This window comes from Anabrus simplex, chromosome 1 (genome assembly GCF_040414725.1).
Source record: "Anabrus simplex isolate iqAnaSimp1 chromosome 1, ASM4041472v1, whole genome shotgun sequence".
Lineage (NCBI taxonomy): Eukaryota > Metazoa > Arthropoda > Insecta > Orthoptera > Tettigoniidae > Anabrus > Anabrus simplex.
In genome coordinates this window covers 1,032,597,327-1,032,616,161 of record NC_090265.1, presented here as the reverse complement: position 1 = coordinate 1,032,616,161, position 18,835 = coordinate 1,032,597,327, and the positions used below count along the sequence as shown (strand labels likewise).

Sequence of the window (18,835 nt, the reverse complement as noted above, 5' to 3'; positions counted from 1 at the left end):
GAGTAACAGGGGTTGTGCAGATAATGTGGTTTGTGCTGAGGGAGAAAGGGGGAAGGCATTCTGCTCAGAGGAATGGATATCCGCCCTGAGCAAATGCGGGAAGGGTATCATGATAATCATGATATCAGAAGAGGGGGCTTTAGTGTTAGGGGAAAGGGGGAGAGCACCTTGCCCTGTGGAAAGGTGATCCGCCTGGGGTAAAGGGAAAGCCTGAGAAAATTAGGTAAGCGTTGAGAAAAGGGGAGGTTGAGTAGGTTTGAGGGTAGTGTAAAGCTTAGTAAAAAAAAAGCGAGTTGACTGAGTGAACTAATGGACTTGGAATGGAGTACTGTCTGTTGGTGTGTAAATGAGGAGTAAAAAAAAAGGGATTGTTTGTGAGGAAGAAGTTTAAAGAAGGTATATGTGATAGAATTGAGATAGATTAAGTGGGAATGTAGTTAAGGAGAAAATGTGGGCAGTATGGAAATTATGAAAGTAGGTAAAAAAAAATTAAATGGTGTAGATGCCTTGATGAAGGGTGTAAAATTGAGGGATTCTTGATGTTTATGTATTAAGTTTAATGTGTAATAGTAATTTAGATAGATTAAGGGGGACTGTAGTTAAGGAGAAAATGTTGGAAGTATAAAAATTAAGTCCAACGGTTTGAGGCAAGTGTGGTGTTGTAGATTGTGAAGACTGAGTGAACTGATGGACTTGGAATGGAAACTGTCTGTTTGTGTGTAAGTGGAAAAAAAAATTGTTGATGTTTAAGTCTTAAGTTCAAGAAGGTGAGATGTAGTGGGCGGGAATAGTGCGAGAGAGGAGAAGGTGGCGTATCAAGGGAAGAGGGACGGGTTGGGGCTTGACCCAACCCAAAGAAGCTAGGCTTTAGCATGTCTGCACGGCAAGAAAAGAAAAAGAAGAGGGAAGGTAGTGAGCTGACAATGAACAGAGAAGGTGTGACGTATATAGCGGAAGTGTGTGACAAGCCATGTGATGGGTCCGGTTTCCGCCAAGCTGGCTTGGCACACATGGTAGGTAAGGAATACATTGTCAGCAGGTGTAGGTGAGAAATAAGATCAGTTCTCACGTGGCGAGGCTGGTCCCTGCGATCAACGGGTTGGTGGGCATGTATTCCATACCAGGGCTGACGCAGAGACCGGTCTACTATATATATTTTTTTTCTAGGTGGTTGGTAGGAATAGGGGAATAGGGAAATAGGGTAATTTGTAGTGCGGTGCTTCCTGCACGTTTGCCGGCTATCCGCGTGCGTGTGGGAGGACACTGAGTAGATTTAGAGGTAAATAATTTTGCTAAGTAGTTTTAGAAGAGATGTAGTGCCTAGTGTTTGTTTGTTTGTTCTTTTTGTTTCTGGGTTTCGCTCTGTCTGTCTTTATTACCTGTAAAGCCGATGGTGTATTCTAGGGTGGGTAATAAAGATATGTATGTATGTATTGTTACACCAGTAACTCTGTTGCGAATAAATTTGGTGTGGGCTTTGCCTACCTCTTGGACCCCGAAGATGATATTCTGTCCTCTCCGGTTCTTCTTGATTGCTTGTTTGGACTCTACGTTCTTCCGGGCAGGCTTACTGAACTGAACTCCACAGATGTCTTGCGTACTTCATTGCTTGATTACTTGGAAGACATATCACAAGCATCCCGTCGATAGCTGTACATCATACAGGACGGTGCTCCCACACGTTTCAGTCTTTTTCCTTGCAGGCACCTTAATGCTTATTATCCTGGGCACTGAATAGGTAGAGGTGGGCGAATTGCTTGGCCACCACGCTCCCCTGGACTTTTATTTTTGGGGACGCGTAAAGACTGCCGTGTATTCGACTGCTTTTGATTATAAACCAACTGAAAGGTCGGACAACTCTGCAATTATGTTGTCATGCTATATGAGGAATCCATTCATAAAATGTTGCCGTTGAGTTTTGATGCACCGAGCTCAATAGCTGCAGTCGCTTAAATGCGGCCAGTATCCAGTATTCGGGAGATCATGGGTTCGAGCCCCACTATCGGCAGCCCTGAAAATGGTTTTCCGTGGTTTCCCATTTTCACACCAGGCAAATGCTGGGGCTGTACCTTAATTAAGGCCACGGCCGCTTCCTTCCCACTCCTAGCCCCTTCCTGCCTCATCGTCGCCATAAGACCCATCTGTGTCGGCGCGACGTAAAGCAAATAACCAAAAAAAAGTTTTGATGCAACCCGTATAATTACGCTAGCTTATCAATAGCGCAGGTAGATTTACAAATGTGGAGCAAGCCAAGAAAAATGTGTGCGTCCCGGATTCTTAAAATTAATACGCTAACTATTATAGATACATAAACATTACAAGGGTATCATTTGTAGCCCTTATGAAACTTTTTTCAAAAACCTCGCAGTAAAGGCTGGAGTAGAGACAAAAGAGGACATCATTAACTTCCAGATTTCAAGTTTCTAGATATTTAAGCATAAATAAACATGAATATCTGAGTGTAATTTGATAGAATTTGAAGTGTACTTTCAAGAACGAAACATGCTATTCTTTCTTTCTTTCTTTCTTTCTTTCTTAATCTGTTTACTCTCAGGGTTGGCTTTTCCCTCGGACTCAGCGAGGGATCCGACCTCTATCGCCTCAAAGGCAGTGTCCTGGAGCGTGAGACTTTGGTTTGATGATACAATTAGGGAGGAGGACCAGTATCTCGCCCAGGCGAGCCTCACCTGATATGCTGAACAAGGGCCTTGTGGGGGAACGGCAAGACTGGAAAGGATAAACAAGAAAGAGGAAAGGAAGCGGCCCGGCATTTGCCTGGAGGAGAAGTGGGAGGCCACGGAAAACCACTTCCAGGATGGCTGAGGTGGGAATCGAACCCATCTCTACTCAGTTGACCTCCCGAGGCTGAGTGGACCCCGTTCCAGCCCTCGTACCACTTTTCAAATTTCGTGGCAGAGCCGGGAATCCAACCCGGGCCTCCAGGGGTGGCAGCTAATCACACTAACCACTACACCACAGAAATGGAACATGCCATTCTAGTTCAATTAAGCTGTTTCTTTTGCAGGTGTAATACTGTTATCATATGTTTTCTCTTTCAGATAGTTAATAGGCTATTTTTATTTACTCAAAGTTAGTTTCGGCAGATTGAAAAATTACGAAACCTACAAAAAGTATGCGACATGTCTTCAATAGATAACTCGCAATACGTGCGTTTATGCTTTTTTGATGGTTTATTAAACAGCAAAGTGTATGAACCAATATCGTACACGCTTTCAAGATCTAATGAAAATGAACCATACCGTAACCGAGAGAATTTAATGTCGATCCGTAGATTCCTTGGTGTAGAGGTAGTGCGCCTGCATCTTATCCGGAGGTTGCGGGTTCGATTACCGGCCAGATCAGAGAGTTTCACCTCGATCTGAGGGCTGGTTAGAGGTCCACTTAGCCTACGTGATTGCAATTGAGGAGCTATTTGAGGGTGCGATAGCGACCCCGATCTAGAAAGCCAAGAATAACGGCTGAGAGGATTCGTCTTGCTGACCACACGACGCCTCATAGTCTGCAGCCCTTCAGGCTGAGCAGCGATCGCTTGGTAGACCATGGCCCTTCGCGGCTCTTGCGCCAAGGGATTTGGTTTAGTTTTTAGTAGTCATTAAGAATTATTTAAGAAAATATCCTACACGCACCCCTCATGCATGATGATCGCATTATTGCCGGAACTACCTGGCAGGAAGTCGAGCTGGGCTGCTAGGGTTGAAATCATATCCTCTTAGACCGCTCTTTCTGGCCAATGACTACCCCACTATTCCGAGCCTACGTATTCTGTCACGTATGTGTTTATACGGAATATACTTTCTTTGGGCTGGGAAGACTTGGGAGTAAGAAGACGAAATGCTCAACAATGTGGTATGTTTCGAGCTGTCAGTAGAGTGTGAAAATGGAAAACCACGGAAAATTATTTTCACGGCTGCCGATAGTGGGTTCGAAAACCCACTATCTCCCAAATTCAAGCTCATAGTTTCGTTACCCTAGCCGCACGGCCAACTCACTCGGTTTACTGGCACATAAAAGAACTCCTGTGGATCAAAGTCCAGCACCTCGGCATCTTCAAAAACCATAAAGATGTAGTTATTATGAAGTAAAGTCAATATTATTATTATTGTTATTATTATTATTATTATTATTATTATTATTATTATTATTATTATTATTATTATTATTATTATTATTATTATTATTCATTACACTGGGAATCGAGCCAACGACCCTCTGAACCGAAGGCCGCCTGAAATTTAGATAAGTTGATGAACAAGCTTGAGTGGAGCTTTTAAAAGTAAGAAAGATCATGAAGATAAATTTGGAATTCAAGAGAACAAATAGGAACAAATATTAATTTATAGGACGAGGAGTTAGGAATAGAAATAATTTATCAAGGAAAATGTTCGATAAATTTCCTAGTTCTTTGATCATTTTTTAATAAAAACCTAGGTAAACAATTGATAGGGAATCCGCCACCTGGGCGACAGCCCTAAATGCAGATCATTGATTGATTGCTTGATTGATTGATTGATTGATTGATTGATTGATTGATTGATTGATTGATTGATTGATTGATTGATTGATTGATTGATTGATTGATTGATTGATTGATTGATTGATTGATTGATTGATTGATTGATTGATTGATTGATTGATTGATTGATTGATTGATTGATTGATTGATTGATTGATTGATTGATTGATTGATTGATTGATTGATTGATTGATTGATTGATTGATTGTTAAGTCTATATTTACGCTTACCATTGCTTATTGCATTAATGGCATCTAGTCTGTTACGATGCATATTACAGTCTGTTATTTGTAACATGATTGCCTACCTATTTATTTACTGACTTTGTTTGGTTTCTATAGTAGACTTAAAGCTCACGGAGTTCAACGTTCTTTTTCGCGCCAGCACAGGCAAAACTGTCCCTATTCATGAAATAGACGATACAATTTTAAAGAAATTACCTGGCGAGTTGTATAAAATGTAAACTTCTATTGATACAGCAATTAGTATGGAAGAATCCGTTGAGACTTCCACTGCACTGTGTCGCACTTCAGTTATACTGTTCCATAACCTGAATGCACTGAATATTTGCAACGGCACAAAATTGCAGTTCAAAGAACTCCGTAATAATATGATTGAAGCCACTATTAACTAGGCCAGCAAGTGCATAGTTTGTACACATGTTTCGAATCATCAAGATCACAGATTTGCCTTTTCTTTTAAAAAGATAGTAATTTCCAGTAAAAATATCCTTTGTCCGCCTCTGTGGTGTAGTGGTTAGTGTGATTAGCTGCCACCCCCGGAGGCCCGGGTTCGATTTCCGGCTCTGCCACAAAGTTTGAAAAGTGGTACGAGGGCTGAACCGGGTCCACTCAGCCTCGGAAGGTCAACTGAGTAGAGGTGTGTTCGATTCCCACCTCATCCATCCTGGAAGTGGTTTTCCGTAGTTTCCCACTTCTCCTCTAGGCAAATGCCGGGATGGTACCTAACTTAAGGCCACGGCCGCTTCCTTCCCTCTTCCTTGTCTATCCCTTCCAATCTTCCCACACCCCCGCAAGGTGAGGCCGCCTGGGCGAGGTACTGGTCATCCTCCGCAGTTCTATCTCCCGACCCAGAGTCTGAAGCTCCAGGACACTGTCCTTGAGGCGGAAGAGGTGGGATCCCTCGCTGAGTCCGAGGGAAAAGCCAACCCTGGAGGATAAACAGATTAGGAAGAAGAAGAAGAAAATATCCTTTGCCATAACAATTAATAAATCCAAAGTACAAAGGTTCAAATAGGTGGGATTAGATTTAAGACAAGAATGCTTCCCTCATGGCTAATTCTATGTCGGTTTATCCAGGTCCGGAAGTTCAGATAATAATAGCGTGTGGCCTCCGAATAGGCCTGTTCGATTTGACGCCGGATAGGTGACCTGCGTGTCTAATGAGGATGGTGCCATACGTATGGTGAATTCTAATGATAAAAATGGCACCCACTCACCCAGTCCCCGAGCCATCGGAATTAACCAATGAAGATGAAAATCCCCTACTCGGCTGGGAATCGAACCCGGGACCCTCTGGGCCAAAGTCCAGCATACTAGCCATTTAGCCACTGAGCCGCACGGCAGTTCAGATAATCAATATATATTAATAAGTGCACGTAATGCAACCAAAAATGTACTGCATACAGAAGCATTGCGACTTTATTGTAACCAGAGTATGTCTGCGTAGTCCATCGTTTCTTAAAAACTACTGAATACTTTTTGATATAATTTCCAGTGCTCATCAGTTTTATGAATGGGAACAAAAAAAACTCCATACGCGCGAAGCTGTTAGTAACAGCTAGCCATATACTATTTTGAACTCCACATGCTCCTCTTTTCTTTAAATACTTGGAATAGTAGACTACATTTTGTCATTTCAGCAACAAACTATTGTATCAAGAGCCTCCGTGCCTCAGGCGGCAGCGCGCCAGCCTCTCACCGCTGGGTTCCGTGGTTCAAATCCCGGTCTCTCCATGTGAGATTTGTGCTGGACAAAGCGAAGGCGGGACAGGTTTTCCCTGTCATCTTTCATTCCAGCAACACTCTCCAATATCATGTCATCTGTCAGTCATTAATCACTGCCCCAGAGGAGTGCAACAGGCCTCGGCAGCCGGCACAATTCCTATCCTCGCTGCCAGATAGGGGCTTCGTTCATTCCATTCCTGACCCAGTCGAATGACTAGAAACAGGCTGTAGATTTTTATTTACATTTCACTGTTGTATAACGTTATAATAAATAAATAAATAAATAAATAAATAAATAAAATAAATCTAATATCTTTATGTGTAATATTTTAATGCCCATGTATATCCGTATTTTTACAAACTCTGTACATGCTGAAACCTAGAGAGAGGAATTTTCCCTTTGTCTTAAATTCGTTCCCTGGAGTTACACTACAGAGGAATGATAAATCGTCAGTGCACTAGAGAACAACCTCTAATTACATCAGGTCTTGTTCGTGTCGATCAGAGACTTATTCTGTAGCTCCCAATATCCATGTGACTAGTGAGAGTCTCGCTAGTCCTTGCGACCTTTGGGTGACATTCGAGATGGAGAAATCGTAAATCAATCACGGCCTAAGTAGGTTGTTCTTTGTAACTGGCTGGAGGTTATTAATGTGAGAAAACTACACGGCTTCTCACCTCGGAGGTCGCAGGTTGATCTCCAACAACAGCACTTGTCAAAAAATGCCCTGCATCTGACATCCTTCGCATAAAGAACGTTACTTCCATTGTAGAAGGACTGTGATGTAAAGCACAATAGTGGTTTATGGGTAGGGTCGTAGTTCCAGCATTAGTTTTGGGCGCACGAGGAGATTTTAAAGTTTTAATCCCAGCCAGGGGATGGTTACCTCGTTGTGCAATCGCAGGCAAAGGGAAACTTACTCAGCTCCGCGCAGTATAGGGACTTCAAATCGTTTAACATGGACTTTACATCTCTCTTTTCTCTGCCTCGGACTTAGGATGTGAGGAATGCGCCATTAACTTGGAATGAGGCAATATTTCTACTATTTTATGTAAAGTTACGTCTTGTAACAAAACTTCATATGAGCGAAACACTTATTTCGGCAGTGATCACCGTTATTCACTAATCAAATGCAGATTATTATATTTGTTTTCTAGTTTTGAATAGAATTTCGTATCACCGAAACGTTCATTTCAGCGCTTATCTCTATCACGTGTTCATTCATCAAGCAATAATAATAAGATCTAATCGTCAGTATAAAATGCTCTGCATTGAGTGACCGACAGACCGACAACGAACCTAAAGGTTACCATGGTAAGTCTCTGACTACTTGCCAGCAAGGAAGTAACGTATTGCCATTTTCGTCCTGTAAATTCGTGGTTGTTTCTTGGATAGAGATCAAGAGAGACGTCAATCAGCCATTCTGCGGGATATTGGCGGAATACCGTTGGAGGTTATAGTCATCCTCGAATTGCACTAAGGGGCACAGTTAATATTTGAACAGTACCGCGGACTGTAGCCCATAATTTCACACTGTAAGGTGTCTTCTGGCATTTTCTATAATTTTCACTGTATTTCTATTCTACTTTTGTTTTCTGCTTTAATTTCTTGCCTCTGCCTTGCCTCTTTAGGCTTAAGTAATAACACCATAAGTCATCTTCTTATCTGTTTACCTAAGAATACCTGCGCCTAAATTTCTCCTATGTTATCGCCTTTTTATATCCGTAACTCATGCCATTATTGAGGGACATTTCATTTTGCAATACATCCACTTGGTATCTACATATTTACCCTATCCGGCTGTCCTCAGTTATAATCCTATTTTCTATTAATTCCAACTGTATTAACTGTATTATTTTCTTCCTTAATTACCCCGTATATATGCGATTGCTTATCCCGAAATCTGGACACTGTTTTCTTTGAGGAAAAATTCCAAGCTGCTCAAATGTATAACTTATGGCCCCGGAAAATATCGAAATATGGATGCAATTTTAACGACGGTGCAGACCTTCATTTCGGAATAACTGGTGGCTAAAGGGTAAGTCGTATCAGAATACAAACAGCACAATCGATCTTCAATTTGGAAAGATCTACAACTTTGGTCCTATGATGTATTATTGTGTCTTGATTGTACGTACGTTAGATAGCGATGCATTTCTCGATTATAATCAAATCACTGCAACTCGATTGTGACTGGCATTAGGAAAAGGGGCATGTCTTTGAAATGTAAACTCCCCATCTCTATTGTGAATGGTGTGGCCAAGTGAGCCTGCCGTTATAGTAGAAACTCCCGTACTCGATTGTGATTGGCAGTAGGAAATGTGGCCTGCATTATCCTCAAAACTTCCCCAATGCCTACCTTACATCGGAAACAATGTATGGTGTTCTCCCTGTTTTGTTTCTAGGATAGCGCTAAGAGACACGCAGTTTATTAAAATCTCACTCACTGCCATTAGAGTAATTTAAGGAGAAATCCGTATGCAATGCAGAATACCGTAGCGAAGCACGGGTACATGCGCTAGTGAGCCATACTTTAATACGTATGGCCTCCTGGAAAAACACTCGTACCGCCACCCGAAAGCACCGCGCGCGTCGAAAAAAGTGGGCCTTGGCAGATCATGTCATTGCAACTCGAAAGCCTAGATTTGTTTTTAGAAAACAATTCATTATTTCTAGGATACATATTGACATGTTTGAATGTACAGGTATCGTCAGCATGGTAGGTCATCCGCATTACGGCAGCTACCGCAGTCTGCATTCGCCTTTCCTATTTTAAAATTACGTATGATCTATTCCCGTACTTTTAATACCTTTTGAGGTACTATAACTTTTTGCGTTACATGAAAAGCGTTACATCATTCCTTCGCCGGAGACCCCGACCCATATTTGAATGAAGATTTGAGGTCTGGTACCGGCCATTTAGCATACTATATCTTTTCAGTGTAAGCCTCCGTGGCTCAGACGGCAGCGCGTCGGGCACTCACCGCTGGATACCGTGGTTCAAATCCCGGTTACTCCATGTGAGATTTGTGCTGGACAAAGCGGAGGCGGGACAGGTTTTTCTCCGGGTACTCCAGTTTTCCCTGTCATCTTACATTCCAGCAACACTCTCCATTATCATTTCATAGCATTTATCAGTCATTCATAAATCACTTTGGGAGTGGCGACCCCATCGTACCAATAGCCTATATCTGCTTCATTCATCCAATCCCTGACCCGGTCAAAGACTGGAAAACAGGTTGTAGGTTTTCATTTTCATTTTCATCTTTTCAGTGTAGTTGTTTCGAAAACAACTTTCGATGATTACCATTTAGACACGCCATCGCTGCTTTCAGACTTTGTCAAAAAAAAAACATGGCGCAACAGCCCCAACCTGCCTTGGCCTACCAAGCGACCGCTGCTCAGCCTGAAGCCCTGCAGATTACAGATGTCGTGTGGTCAGAACGACAAATCCTCACGGCCATTATTCTTGGCTCTCTAGACCAGGGCTGCCATCTGCCGTCAGACAGCTTCTCAAATGTAATCACATAGGCTAAGTGGACCTCGAACCAGCCCTCAGATCCAGGAAATAATGTCTGACCTGGCCGGGAGTCGAACTCGGTGCCTCCAGGTAAGAGACAGGCACGCTACCCTTACACCGCGCGGCCGGCTACAGCCCTTTCCACGGAACGTTTGCAATGACGTTCTTGTAATACTCATTAAATCTAGAAATGACGGTTTTTTCCGAAAGATGATGTTGTATTTCATCAAGTGCGGAAGTCCCTCGCAGAGACGGTGTCTAAATCCAAACGTAAACATGTAAGTTAGTCAGTTATCAAATGGCATCGATTTCAAAGCGTGGTGGCTGCAGAGTATTTTGTATTTCGTTTTCAAAGTCAACAGATCACGACTTTCAGGCGGTGAAAATAATGGATAGGTGTAAATAATGTTATTATTTCTGAGAACTAAGAAGCAAAATGGGTGCCAGCTTTGTTGACGACTCTGAAATTGATCGTTTGATTTTCGACGTTTTGGGTGACCGTATCGATATTGGCCATAGCGTGGAAAAGGATTGATTTTTATAAGGACTTTGATAACAATATAGTAGTACGAGACATAACTGAGGAATTAAGTTGTAAACCATGTCCTCATTTTGTCAAGAATAATATCAGAAGTGTCAGATCTGACTGGAAACATTGACCACTCTTGCAAGAATTGATTAGAAAATACTTCTAAGTTTCTAACAATCACGTTTTAAAAATAATTTATACCCTGCAAGTTACATTCTGTATGCAAAACGGTTAATGTTTCCTTTAAATCAAATGAATTTCTACTTATTTGTAATGTTATCTTTTTTTAATCTGTTTACCCTCCACGGCTGGTTTTTCCCTTAGACTCAGCGAGGGATCCCAACCCTACCGCCTCAAGGGCAGTGTCCTGGAGCGTGAGACATTGGATCGGGGATACAACTGGGGAGGAGGACCAGTACCTCGCCCAAGCGGCCTCACCTGCTGTGCTGAACAGGGGCCTTGCGGAGGGATGGGAAGATTGGAAGGGATAGGCAAGGAGAGGGAAGGAAGTGGCCGTGGCCTTAAGTTAGGTACCATCCCAGCATTTGCTAGGAGGAGAAGTGGGGAAACCACGGAAAACCACTTCGAGGATGGCTGAGGTGGGAATCGAACCCCTCTCTACTCAGTTGACCTCCCGACGCTGAGTGTACCCTGTTACAGCCCTCGTACCACTTTTCAAATTTCGTGGCAGAGCCGGGTATCGAAACTGGTCCTCCGGGGGTGGCAGCTAATAACACTAACCACTACACCACAGAGGCGGACTATAGTAATGTTATACGATTATAATTCTTTCAGCGTTCTATTGGGGTATAGTATGGGTATGTTAGGAATATTTTGTATACTGAATGGTCGGAAACGACGTGAAAAGGGCAGATCATTCTGATAAATAATTTGAAAAAGAAAAGACATCTCGCGTTGTTTTCATTTTATCAGCTTCTGAAGTTAGTCAATCAGATCGCTTCGCGGGCGAATCCAAATGGGCTTTGCGAAGCGATGTTGCTAAATCTGCTCGTGGATTAAGACCGGTCGAAGAAAAAGTTTCACCAAAGGACGGATTTGAATACGGACCTCCGAACTGACAGGATCACGTTATGGATCATGTTATGGTAATACCGGCTTAAACTCATGGTGTGTTTATGTTTGGTGTTGATTTATCTGCAACACCGCCTCGCAAAGCCCATTTGAATTCGCCCGCGAAACGATCTGATTGGCTAAATTTATGAGCGGATAAAATGTCTACGGCACGATGTACCGTATCTAATTTTTTTTTTCAAATTATTTATCAGTATGACCAACCCTCTAACGCTCATATACCCAGTTCACATTGTTTCCGACCATCCTATATATAGACAGTCTTTTCTGTTATCCAGTACACGGGGTAAAATAACTGAAGTATTCCGCCGTTGTAGGGTTAACGGTAGTGTGAAGTGTCGACATATAATCTAAGAAGTGGCTTGAGTCTCGCAATACCTCCAAGATGGTTATTTATTGACAGCATCTGGCTGGGTTATGAATATACATGCGTAGTAGAAAGTCTGATAGGTTCGTTCACATGTGTGAGATGTTCAATTACACATGCAAATCATTGCATAAGTATTCAGGTACGCTAGGTTCATGTAAACAAGCCAGTTACACTGCTCCAATGAATGTTGTCCATCAAAATGCGCGTGAAGAACCATTATTTGCCTTTCATTGGCTGACAAGCCGCAGATTCCCTGAACGAACTTTGTATGTTACTGTGAGTGTATAGGTTTTGCGCAAAACTTCAGAAATGAATTTCTCATATAGAGAAAAGAAACGTCTTGACAATGAGGTTCTAGAAAAGCAAAATTACTGTATTGTTTCGAATACGACTTAATTGCTGAAATGAAATTCGAGCTACGTCTTGCATTTGTTACATGTGTAACGATATCGCATATAAATTGATGCTGAATTGAATACGTCTTTGACATCCACAAACGGTTCCCGCGGTCACTTTCATGCATGATGTGGTTACCACACATTTGAGTCTTCGTGCCTGCAGACACCTGAATGCGCGTTATCAGACAGAGAGGATCAATAGCTTGGCCACCATGCTCTCCTGATTTAAACCAACTTGACGTTTTTCCTGCGGTAGCAATGAAGTACCGGTATTTTATGTGTTCGACTTATGTGGACTGCAACAAAATGCATGTTATCATAAGCTCTGGATAGACAGAGTGAACCAATAGCTTGGCCACCATGCTCTCCTGATTTAAACCAACTTGACGGTTTTCCTGCGGTAGCAATGAAGTACCGGTATCTTGTGTGTTCGACTTATGTGGACTGCAACCAAATGCACGTTATCATAAGCCCTGGATAGACAGAGAGGACCAATAGCTTGGCGACCATGCTCTCCTGATTTAAACCAACTTGAGGTTTTTCCTGCGGTAGCAACGAAGTACCGGTATTTTATGTGTTCGACTTATGTGGACTGCAACAAAATGCACGTTATCATAAGCCCTGGATAAACAGAGTGAACCAATAGGTTGGCCACCATGCTCTCCTGATTTAAACCAACTTGACGGTTTCCCTGCGGTAGCAATGAAGTACCGGTATCTTGTGTGTTCGACTTATGTGGACTGCAACCAAATGCACGTTATCATAAGCCCTGGATAGACAGAGAGGACCAATAGCTTGGCCACCATGCTCTCCTGATTTAAACCAACTTGACGTTTTTCCTGCGGTAACAATGAAGTACCGGTATTTTATGTGTTCGACTTATGTGGACTGCAACAACCTTCCGTGTTCGAATTGTGGCCGCGCGCAAATCAGTACACATACTCCAGGCATTTTTGAGCGTGTTCGGAACTCAATGTGAAGAAGAGCAGGGACTTGTATTAAGGTAGGAGGAACATAATAACAGATGTAATTGTTACAGTAAGATGTGGTACACCATGAATAAAGCCTGATAACTTAGAAATAGTACCAATGTTGTTGTGATCTTTTATTCTGCTCTCTGTATGAGGAATTGATTTCTGAAGTTTTAGCCAGGGGTTTCTCTACAACCTGTATATTGTAAGTTCTATAAGTCTAACAAGGAACGTTCACAAAGTGCCTGATAGATACAGGGAAAATATATGGCGATTTCTAAATTATTTCGCATTCGTTCAAATGCTTGTATAAATACAATTATGCAGGTCTTTTTGGCATTTAAATGACACAAATTTCATGCTCTACATTACTTCCAGAGAATTTCTGAAACCGTTTGCATCCATTGAGAGGAACTTATACTCACTTATTCATCACGATACACTGGGAATCACCAAACTTGTGACAGTGAAATTTAGCGCAGAAGCCTTCCATATTGATGTGTAAGTAAGAGCTAGGAATCCATTTTGCAGCCGTTCAACCTCTAAGGTTAAATACAGTGTAAATGGGTAAAAAGGGAAAGGTTTCGGAGCAATCAGTCGTGGGTTGGTAGTTAATATTTATGCCACTTGGTAATGTTATGTAGGTAGCAGGGTGCAGTAATAGTTACTTTTTATGCCACTTGGAAGAGCTGATACGTAGAGGGCTGCCATGATAATTTTTATACTACTTGGTAGCGTTGATTTCTCGTGTGATAGCGATCTTTGTGTTGTGGAAGCCAGACCATATTTTCAGATGGTGTTGACGACTCTCCTTGTTGTTTTGTTCTATTGGTAGAAAATGAAGGGTTCTACGAGCTTGGTGGTGAAAAAAATATATAACCTATTTACAATATACCCGTGGAAGTGTATTTATACATGAGACAGTGGTTTCTCACTACGTGATGATTATCTCTTTTAGATCAGAGGGTACAATTTTTACAAACTACTATATTTGCATGCTGGAAGAAATACCAAATTACGGGTAAAATATAAAATTTAAACACAAACTCACTGATGTGCCTGCGTCATAACCATTACTTTTTCTCCGTGTCTTGGCTTTAAAATAGGTTAACTTGAATTACACAATATTTTAATACCGAGCGAGTTGGCCATGCGGTTAAGGGCGCATAGCTGTGAGCTTGCATTCGGGAGACAGTGGGTTCGAACTCCACTGCCAGCAGCCCTGACGATGGTTTTCCGTGGTTTCCCATTTCTACTCCAGGCAAATTCTGGGGCTGTAGCTTAATTAAGGCCACGGCCGCTTCATTCTCTCTCCTAGCACTTTGCTATCCCATCTTTGCCATAAGACCTATTGGCGTCGGTCGGACGCAAAGGAACTTGTAAAACTATATACATATACACTGAATGGCCAACAGTCATGGGAAGACACTGAATGTGAATAACGATTTGCTCCTCCGCAAGTACTCAAAACGGCAGCAGTACGGGGAGGCATCGACTCTACAAGGAGTTGGAATCGTTCTGGAGGGATCTGGACCTACGCATCTTGCACTGTTACTCACAGTTGGTCTTGTGTAGTTGGTGCGGGGTACATGGACCATACACCAGCATCGACAGCATCCCATAAATGCTCCATTATATTAAGATTGGGGGACCTGGAGGGCCAATCCATGGTCGTAACTTCACTGGAGTGCTCCTCCAACCTCCTGCGTGCCACCACAGAGCCGTGACATGGCGCATTGTCCTGTTCGAACGTGGCATCTCCATCAGGGTACTCTAGGGCCAGAAAGGGATGCAGATGATCTGAAAGAACGTCCACATAATTGCACCTGTCAGCGCTCCCTGTAGCCGAACAATGGGGTCTAATTGCGACCAGTAGAACGTCGCTCAGACAAGAACTGAGCCACCTCCCGCATGGACACAACCTTGTTGACACGCAGGATCCATAGCTTCATGGAGCATACGCCACACTCTCACGCGCCCATCAGCTCGGTATAACTGGAACCGGCCGCGCGGTTAGGGGCGCGCAGGTGAGAGCTTGAATCCGGGAGATGGTGGATTCGAACCCCACTGTCGACAGCCCTGAAAAAGGTTTTCCGTGGTTTCTCGTTTTCACACCAGGCAAATGCCGGGGCTGCACCTTAATTAAGGCCACATCCGCTTCATTCCCTTCCTATAACATCGTCGCCATAAGACCTGTCTGTGTTGGTGTGACGTAAAGCAGCTTGTCAACAGTGTCGAGGGTGAATCTTCATTATCGCAGAGAGAATGTTACCTCCCGCGTAAACCGCTGCGCGGGAAAACCACAGGTGTTTCACGAACGGACATCACGTCGCCTCCGCAGAGACGTACTGGGCGTTCGACGGGCTACTGTGAGTCAGATCACCGCCCAGTTGAATGTTAGGAGTCAGGAACCCATTTTTACCAGGACTGTAAGAAGGTGACGTGATGTCCATTCCTTAAACACCTGTGGTCTCCCCGTGCTGCGGTCCACGCGGGTTGCAACGTTCTCTCTGCGATAATGAAGATTCACCCTCGACACTGTTGACCTCGAAATCCGAATTCGCGTGAAAAATCCACAATGCCATGACCCATGCCCCGTGCGCCGATGATCATCTCACGTTCAAAGTCAGTTAAGTGGCGAAGTGTTGCCATCTTCACGACACTGGAGTCTATGACAGACTGCTCAGCTACGCCGCAGCTAGCAGCAAAAGCTCAGGGGTCATACACGACACATTTCCTAATAGGACACACCTTCGCGTAACTTTTGGCCACTCAGTTCATATTTATCAATTACTTGACACATTTCTCAACTCCTTCGATTTTAAAGGTACCACACACATTTTTATTTCTTTCTTTCTTTCTTTCTTTCTTTCTTTCTTAATATGCTTACCCCCAGCATTGGTTTTTCCCTTGGACTCAGCGAGGAATCTCACGTCTACCCCCTCAAGGGCAATGTCCTCAAGTGTGAATCTTTGGGTCAGGGGATGAAACTGGGAAGGAGGAACAATACCTCGCCCAAGCGGCCTCACCTACTACACTGAACAGAGGCCTTTTTGGGCGATGGGAAGATTGGAAGGGATAGACAAGGAAGAGGGAAGGAAGCGGTCGTGGCCTTAAGTTAGGTACCATCCCGGCATTTGCCTGGAGGAAAAGTGGGAAACTACGGAAAACCACTTCCAGGATGGCTGAGGTGGGAATCGAACCCCCTCTACTCAGTTGACCTCCCGAGGCTGAGTGGACCCCATTCCAGCGCCCTCGTACCACTTTTCAAATTTCGTGGCAGAGGCGGATATCGAACCCGGGCCTCCGAAATGGCAGCTAATCATACTAACCATTACACCACAGAGGAGGACAGCACACATATTTATATCACTTCATTTCATTTTCTAAATCATTTCGTATTCTTTCAAATGCGCAAATACACTCTAATTATGCAGGTCTTTTTGGCATGTGTATGACACAAATTACATACTCTTCATTACTTCAGGAGAATTTCTGAAACATTGACAGGGACAGATACACACCAACATTTTACTAGCAACTCCTTGTAGATTATTGGAACATTAACTACTCTGATTTGTAACGGAGAGAGCAGACGTGTAGTACAGGCTTAAACTGTCTCACGGGAAATATGAAGCCAGAAAGGAGCATGTTTTCTGCCTACACGTATGCGTGGGTAGGGCCTAAAAAGACTACTGTATCATGGGAGATGTTAGTATTTTTTTTTTTTGTTTAATATACGGCGTAGACAAGCATGGCCGAGTGGTTAGAGTACGTGTAGTAAATCTTCCAACTAGATCCAGTCGTATTCTATAACATCACTCGTAATTCCTATAAAATAATGGAAAACTGATCAAGTAAAGTAAAGTTTTACAGTTATACCTCTTCAGATCAAAACAAATAACACGGGGCAATGTGAAGTAATAGAAAATGCCAGAAGGAAACGAATACATGGATACCATCTCGTGGTTTGCCGTTAGGCATCCTAAGAACAAAAGAAGATTTTCTTAAATGCAAAAGAATAATACAGTTTTTATTAACAATAAATCTTCTTCTTCTTAATCTGCTTACCCTCCAGGGTTGGTTTTTCCCTCGGACTCAGCGAGGGATCCCACCTCTACCGCCTCAAGGGCAGTGTACTGGAGCGTGAGTCTTTCGGTAAGGGATTCAACTGGTAAAGAGGACCAGTACTTCACCCAGGCGGGCTCCCTTGCTATGCTGAACAGGAGCCTTGTCGGAGGATGGGAAGACTGGAAGGGATAATCAAGGAAGAGGGAAGGAAGCCTCCGTGGCCTTAAGTTAGGTTACCAACCAGGCATTTGCCTGGAGGAGAAGTGGGAAACCACGAAAAACTACTTCCAGGATGGACGTAATACGGTTCAATGAGTTAGTAAGACAGGTTTGTCTGTGAGCCCTAAAGCCGTCAATTATATTATCTGAGAGAGTGCAAGGATTCAACGCATTCGCTTTAATTTTACCTTCTTTCTGTCTAAATCTGCTTACCCTCCAGGGTTGGTTTTTCCCTCGGACTCAGCGAGGGATCCCATCTCTACCACCTCGAGGTCAGTGTCCTGGAGCGTGAGACATTGGGTCGGGGGATACAACTGGGGAGAATGACCAGTACCTAGCCTAGGTGGCCTCACCTGCTATGCTGAACAAAGGACATGTGGGGGGATGGGAAGAATGGAAGGGACAGGAAAGGAAGCGGTCGTGCCCTTAAGTTAGGTTACCATCCAGGCATTTGCCTGGAGGAGAAGTGGGAAACCACGGAAAACCACTTCCAGGATGGCTGAGGTGGGAATCGAACCAACCTCTACTCAGTTGACCTCCCGAGGCTGAGTGGACCCCGTTCCAGCCCTCGTACCAATTTTCAAATTTTGTGGCAGAGCCGGGAATCGAACGTGGGCCTCCGGGGGTGTCAGCTAACCACACTAACCACTACACCACAGAGGCGGACAACAATAAATCCGCGTGAAAATAACGGGTCATTGCGCTAGTTATTGCTCAATATTAAAATGTCTTATTCTCACAAAATTCCCATTTTATTTTTCAGCGTTTTATTCTGATAAGAACATTAAGCATTGGTGTTCAACTATTCCCAACTAAATATCCTATAGCATATTTAGTAGGTGGACATAAGAACTGCAGCAGTTGGCAGAAAACTGTGTAAACGGTCCGCCTCTGTGGTATAGTGGTTAGTGTGATTAGCTGCCAACCCCGGAGGCTCGGGTTCGATTCCTGGCTCTGCCATGAACTTTGAAAACTGGTACCAGGACTGGAACGGGGTCCACTCAGCCTCAAGAGGTCAACTGAGTAGAGGGTGATTCGATTCCCTCCTTAGCCATTATCGAAATGGTTCTCCGTGGTTTCCCACTTCTCCTCCAGGCAAATGCCGGGATGGTACCTACCTTGAAGCCATGGCCGCTTCCTTCCCTCTTCCTTGTCTATTCCTT

At 43.5% G+C, this 18,835-nt stretch overlaps 1 protein-coding gene across 1 annotated transcript in view; it reads left to right on the top strand.

The window, feature by feature from the left end:
- Positions 1–18,835, top strand: part of LOC136875802 (chymotrypsin-like protease CTRL-1) — a 303,156-nt gene that overhangs the window by 133,794 nt on the left and 150,527 nt on the right. The window lies entirely within an intron of this gene.